Here is a 7,272-nt window from a genome sequence, read left to right as displayed (position 1 = left end):
TAAGACACCCCTCGATTTTCAGTCTAACCACTTTAGAAAAAAAATAGCGTCTTATACATGGAAAAATACAGTACCATACGATTTCACTTATGTGTGAAAGCTAATGAACAAAATAAACTACCGAAGTGGAGAAAACAGACTGACAGATGTCAGGGGGTGGGGCTGGGTGAGAAGGGTGAAGAAATTAAGCAAAGGAGAAAAAAAAGACACATGGACACAGACAACAGTATGGTGATTGCCAGAGGAAAGAAGGGGTGAGGGGTATAGAAGAGGGTAAAGGGGAGATAAATGGTGATGGAAGGAGACTTGACTAGGGCTGGTGAACACACAATGCAAAATACAAATGATGTATTATAGAATTGTACACCAGAAACCTATATAATTTTATTAACCAATGTCACCCCAATGAATTCAATAAAAATTTTAAGAAATTGTTTGCTCTTGCCTTATTCAATTCTCCATCTTTGAGCCAATATTGTAAACTAAAATGTGTAATCTCTACCAGGAGTTTATTCTCCTATGCAGAATTCTGGGGACAAAGGATTAGTAAAGACTATTAGGAAAAATTGTCAAAGATTTGTAAATGGGCATAAATGACCACTGGATGCCCAGAGGAGCCTTTGTTTCTCTAGTGACCAAGACAAGTTACAACTCTATAAAAGAATGAAGAAATAAAAGAAGTGGCAGATCAAGGTACAGATCCCTATTGCTGAGTGAGGCTAAGCTGGAGGATGTGGTTCAGGTCTGTTAGCCAGCAGCGGGTCATCCAGTGAGCTCAGCGCTCATTGGATGGACAGGGGCAAGCTGTCTCCACCTGCACAGCTCAGCTCACAGGAAGCACGGCTCCCCTCAGAGGTAAGATGGGGAGGGGAGACTCCACCTCCCCAGGGCTTGTGAGGACAAGAGGCAAAGAATGTCTAGGTTTCTGCTTCAGGAAATCCCTCTCACAGGATGAAAGCCATGAGTGGAAAGAGGCACACCCCAGGCCATCCCATGCCACTCTACCTTTTTCCTCCTTCCCTCTCTGAAAAACCCCCCTTTTCTGCTTGTCCACTCTTAGTACCAGTTGAAATGTCACCTCCTCTAAGAAGATTTACTGAGCACAATGGACTGAATTGTGCCCCTCACCCTCCACCCCACACACAGAATTCATGTTTAAGCCCTAATGCTGAAATGATGATATTTGGAGATGAGCCTTTGGGAGGGCCTTAGGGTTAGAAGAGGTCACGAAGGTGGGACCCTCGTGATGGGATTAGTGACAGGAGAAACCAGAGAGCTTGCTGTCTTGTTCTTTCTTTTGCTCCCTGAGCATACACCGAGAAGAGGTCATGTGAGGATACAGTGAGAAGGCAGCCATCTACAAGCCAGGAAGAGAGGCCTCACCAGACACCAGCCTGATCTGCTGACATCCTGATCTCCAACTTCCAGTCTGCAGAACTGCCAGAAAATCAATGTCGGTTGTTCAAGCCACTGAGTCCAGAGTGTGTTGTTATGCAGCCTGAGCTAATACACCGAGCACATTTCAAATAAAGTTAATCATGTCTTTCTCAGTATGACCTCCTTTTATTAAGCTTTCCTTTTTATTTCTTTTTACCAAAGTCAGACTTTTACATAATTTAAAAAGTCACATGATACTACAGAGTTTATATTCTGGCTGTCCCCCAATCCCAGCTTGAGTCCAGCTCCCCAGGAAAAAGCATTCTCAACTCTTTCAGTTATTTCTTATGAATTGGGGGCCCATTCAGTGCTAAGTAGTTTTTAAACCATTATTCCCTGATTTATCAACTTTATGCATTAGTTACTGACTTTCGATTATGAGGACTTAACACTCTTATACTCCACTACCACTTTCCCTCCTTCCAACCTCACAGTTTAATGATAGCACATTTTCAGTTAGTGTTAAGTGTTTGCATTATTTTTAATTTTATTTTTTTAGCTGAGGAATACTTGACATAAAACATTACATCAGTTTCGAGTGTATAACATAATGATTCAATATTTATAAACATTGTGACATGATCACCCCAATAAGTTCAGTCACCGTCTGTCACCATATACAGTTACAAAAAATTGGTAGGCTTTTTTCTTATGATGATAACTTTTAAGATTTACTCTCTTGCCCTAACTGGTTTGGCTCAGTGGATAGAGCATCAGCCTGCGGACTGAAAGGTCCCAGGTTCGATTCCAGTCAAGGGCATATACCTTGGTTGCGGGCACATCCCCAGTAGGGGGTGTGCAGGAGGCAGCTGATCGATGTTTCTCTCTCATCGATGTTTCTAACTCTCTATCCTTCTCCCTTCCTCTCTGTAAAAAAAAAAAAAATCAATAAAATATATATATTTTAAAATATTTACTCTCTTAACAACGTTCAAATATACAATACAGCATTAACTATGGTCACCGTGCTGTACATTATGTCCTCATGACTTATTTATTTTTATAATTGGAAGTTTTGTACCTTTCGACCTGTTCACCTAATTTACCCAATCTCTAACCTCCTTCCCTCTGGCACCACCAGTCTGTATCTATGAGCTTATTTTTTGTTTCATTTTGTTTTGTCTGTTCTTTTAGATTCCACATATAAGTGAGATCATATGCTCTGTGTCTTTCTCTACCTGACTGGTTTCACTTAGCACAATGCCCACATTTTCAGTTAGTGTTTAGTGTTGACATTATTTTGATCACTTAATTGTCATCCACTGCCTTGCCAAATACTATAATAAAATTACATATTTTCCTTGTACAACTTTATTTTCTCATAGATATTAATAAACTTTTCTTTTTTAGCTAATTTTTTATATCATTACCACAAATTCTTTATAAATTCTCCAACAGAATTGTAAAACTTCTCTGAATACCATTTTCCACGTGACTAAATCATCACTTAGTTCAATATTTATTTCCATCATATTTTTTTAACTTTAAAACAAATTTTTATTACACAAAAGTTGCAACATAACCGGACATTTCCCTACCTTGTGCACAGAAGGACTGCTTCTTCACTTCTCACCAGGTGATGGCAAGCACTAAAATCCCGACTTCACAGAATAGCAGGGAAAATGCCTCCGTTTTTTTAAGTTCAAAGCAGTACATTAGTACATGGCCCTTGTACTAAGTTATCAGGAATGTACAAATGTCTTTTCATTAAAAAATACAAAACGACGGCAGTAAACCATTGGATGGTGTCAATGGAAGCCAGTAACTGGTGGTTATAGTGATTTTCTTAAACATCAGCCAGCCTTTTCTTTAGTCATTTTAAAAACACTCAAAATTCCTGCAGTGACCATTGCTAAGAATGCAGGTGTTGAGGGACCATTGATAGTCGAGGAAATTATGCAAAGTTCAACTGACCTCTCTGAGGTTATAGGTAATGAGCACTCCCTTCAGCTTCTTCCTCTCACAGTTCTCATTGATAACAGTAACGCACTATTCCAGGATTAGAACACACCACCTCCCATCCCACCTATTCTGCCCATTCCAGTGTCTTTCTCGTCCTCAGGGATTTCTGTGACTACAACATCTGCTGTTGTTAACAGAGAGGCCACTCCCGCAGCATCCAATAAAGCAGTTCTTACAGCCTTCGTTGGAGCAATGATTCCTTTTCCACCGTATTCACAAAATCTCCAAGCACAGAGTCATAAACAACTTCTGAGGAACTTTGCATAATTTCCTCGACTATCACTGGTCCCTCAACACCTGCATTCTTAGCAATGATCACTGCAGGAATTTTGAGTGTTTTTAAAAACAGTTTCTATATTAATTTTTTTTTTTACGTTCATTAGCTGGTGTTAATGAGTCCCAGGCTGGAATGCACCAAAGCAGGGCACAGCCCCCTCCCAAAATAATGCCTTATTCATTCGCTCTGTCTTTTCATTCACTTCAACATCACTTGTCCCACCCACCTGCAGCACAGCTACTCCATCTGAGAGTTTTGCCAGATGTCCATTTAGTTTTTCTTTTTCATATTCACTGGTTGTGATATCTAACTGCTCAATGATTTCTTAATCATTTCAGTTTGAGCCTTGTCATCTTTTCCTTTCAAGAGCATAGCATCATCTTTCGTCACAATGACTTTCCAACTTTTGCTAAGTCATGAAGATGAACATCTTCAAGATTTACAGAGCAAATTTTTCTTCTCCAGGCACTGCATCACCATTAGCACTAGCCATGTCTTTAATATGGTTCTTTCTATTGTCACCACAACCTGGAGCTTTGACTATTACAATCTGAAGACCACCTTTTAGCCTATTCAAAACAAGTGTACGTAACCCTGGCCAGGTGGCTCAGTTGGCGGCTCAAAAGGTCACATATCTAGGTTGTGGGATCGATCTCCAGTTGAGACACGTACCAGAGACAGCTGGTCAATGTTTGTCTCACATGATGTTTCTCTCTCTATCTATCTATCTATCTATCTCTCTATCTATCTCTCTCAAAATCAATAAAAACATATTCTTGGGTGAGGATTTAAAAAAAATAAGTGTACCTGGAATTTCTCCCTCAACACCTTCAGCAATTATGACCAAGGGCTTAAAGTGAGCATTGGCAATTTCAAGAGCAGGTACAAGGGACTGGACAGTAGAAATTTTCTTTTCACTCAATAGAACATAGGCATCTTTGAATTCACATTTCTGACCTTTTGCTGTGTAAAATATGGAGAAATATAAACTTGATCAAACTTCATGCCTTCAATAATTTCTAATTCATCGTTCAGTGTTTTTTCACCCTTTACTGTGATGGCGCCCTTTCTTCCAAACGTTTTCATTGCATCAGAAGGGATGTTGCCAATTTCTTTGTCTCCACTTGCAGAAATTGTAGCAACCTGAGCAACTTCTTCAGGTTTAGACTGCTTCTTACATTCAGCAATTACAGCATCAATAGCTAACATCACACCTCTCCTAAGTTCCACTGCATAAGCAACTTTGCTAATCTTCCCAAAGCCTTCCTTGACCGCGGAGTGTGCCAGTACAGTAGCAATAATGGTGCCATCCCCAGCCTCTTCATTTGTATTATTGGCAATTTCTTGAACAAGTTCAGTGCCAATATTGTTATCTTTCAAGTCAATGGACTTTGCAACAGTCATACCAACTTGTTGCTACTTTGGGATTTCCCCAACTCTACCTAATAATCACTGTTCTTGCCTTTGGCCACATAGTAATGACTACAGCATTGGCTAAAAGGTCTACACAGTTGAAGCATTAAGGCTTGGGCATCTGCACCAAATTTTACATCTTTCCCATAAGCCCTTGCCCTGGACACTGGCCTAATCTGTCAAAGGACTTCATGTAATCGAAGCCTTGCTGTGGGCCAGCAGCTGGGCATGCAAGCAGCGAGGCAGGCTGTCAGCAGTGAGGGCTCTGCTGTCATATTTTTAAGGCCCGTGAATTTTATATCATTCTCTCAACGTTCTTTTTTGTTGTTGTTTTCTCTCCTGCTGGCTTTAGTGTTTTGTGTACATTATGTACTTGAATGCCCACAACACTTCAGCAAGGTAGTTATTTACCTACACTTTATAAAAGGGCAAAGCAAGTAACTTAAGATCACACAGCCCATTTGGGCCAGAGCTGAAATTTGTAGTTTTTTTTTTTTAATGGTGGTAAAGAACACATAATATGAAATCTACCCTTTTAAAAAAAATTATAAATGCACTACACAGTATTGTTAATTTTACGTGCATTTTACAGAAAATCTCTACAAATGTTTTCATCTTGCATGACAATCTCTATGTTCATTGAACAGCTTCTCCCATTTCCTCTTCCCTCCAGGCTCTGGCAACCACCATTCTGCTTTCTGCCGCCATGAGTTTGACTACTGTAGACACTTCATAAAAGCGGAGTCACGCAGTGTTTGTCCTTCTGTGACTGGTTTATTTTACTTAGCATTAGGTCCTCAAGATTCACCCATGTTCCACGTGTGACAGCATTTCCTTCTTTTTTAAGGCTGGTTAGTATTCCATTTTATGTGGTACATCATGTTTCCTTTACCATGTATCTGTGGACATCTAAGTTGTTTCTATTTCTTGGCTATTGTAACGACATTCCTTTTTAATAGCAGGCTCTTCTTGGTTTGGAGATGCATTTTCCATGTTGTTAGTTTTCTGGTTTTTCTCTTTCTGCTGAGCTTTTTGCTGCTCACTTATTTTGATTTATATTTTCCATGTTAAGAACTTTCCTCAAGAGTCTGAGGAAACTTGAGCTGTTCATTAAACACTAGAAGGTTGACTGAAGCTCTGAGTGTCCATGGAGGGGGGGGCTTGTTGTGGGGATCTATAGGATAATTCATCAAGGACTTGGATTTTTTTCCTTTTTTTTTTTTTTTTTTTCTCCAGAAACCCTAACTGTCATTATCTGTATATCCTGTCTTTGGGGCCATTTATTTTCTCCAGAGAGAACCCACTAAGCTCCTGTGTGAGGGCTGTGTCCCGGGTGTCAGCCTCCTGGGAGTGGGGCTGGAGGCAGAGGTGAAGATGTCAGCGTTCACTCTCAGAACAGCGCTTTGCCCCTCCCTGCTGGGGCTGCATCCCTCCTGGTCCTGCTCTCCGACAATGACTCTCCTCCTTGGGTGGGGAAGTGGCCCCTTAGCTTTGAGGGACTTGGGATATTGTTTCTTCTTAAACAGAATTTCAATCAAACCCCTTGTTTTTCACCTCCTACCCCCACCACCTCCCCTAGTTCAGGTGTCTCCAGTTCTCCCGTAGGCACTTGGTAGTCAGATTTCTCTGCTCCTCTTCTTCCTCTGTTTTCCACCCCACCAAATCGGATGATGTTTCTCATTTGTTGCTGACTCTTCCCCAATTCTCTTTGCCTTTTTCCGTTTATGCCTTTTCCCTACTACTTTCATTTTAGTGTATTTTCAGGACGGAGCAGAGAGAAACATTCATGTTCAATTCAGGGTGTTTCACTGGAAAGTCATTTCAGGCCAGCACTTTAGCCGGTAAATGCCTCCGCATCGCACTTCAGCCCTAATCCATTGTTCTTTCTCCACCTTCTGTGGGCTGTGGTTTTCCCGAGGGGGAGGTGTCTTTGCATCTCCAGCCCCTAGCATAGAAGGCATGCAATCATTATTTTTTCTTTTCCTTACTTTTCTTTTTTCTAATTGATATCTTTTTATTGACTTCAGAGAGGAAGGGAGAGGGAGAGAGAGATAGAAGCATCAGTGATGACAGAGAATCATTGATTGGTTGCCTCCTGCATGCCCCCCACTGGAGATCGAGCCTGCAACCTGGGCATGTGCCCTTGACCGGAATCGAACCTGGGACCCTTCAGTCCGACGCTC

General features: G+C 41.0%; 1 pseudogene; it reads right to left on the bottom strand.

The window, feature by feature from the left end:
• Nucleotides 1-3,437: 3,437 nt before the first annotated feature.
• Nucleotides 3,438-5,319, bottom strand: LOC103284752 (60 kDa heat shock protein, mitochondrial-like; annotated as a pseudogene).
• Nucleotides 5,320-7,272: the final 1,953 nt, after the last annotated feature.

Source organism: Eptesicus fuscus, chromosome 10 (genome assembly GCF_027574615.1).
Source record: "Eptesicus fuscus isolate TK198812 chromosome 10, DD_ASM_mEF_20220401, whole genome shotgun sequence".
NCBI classification, from domain to species: Eukaryota; Metazoa; Chordata; class Mammalia; order Chiroptera; family Vespertilionidae; genus Eptesicus; species Eptesicus fuscus.
Note: the sequence above shows the minus strand (reverse complement) of the source record. Positions and strands in the feature narration are given on the sequence as shown.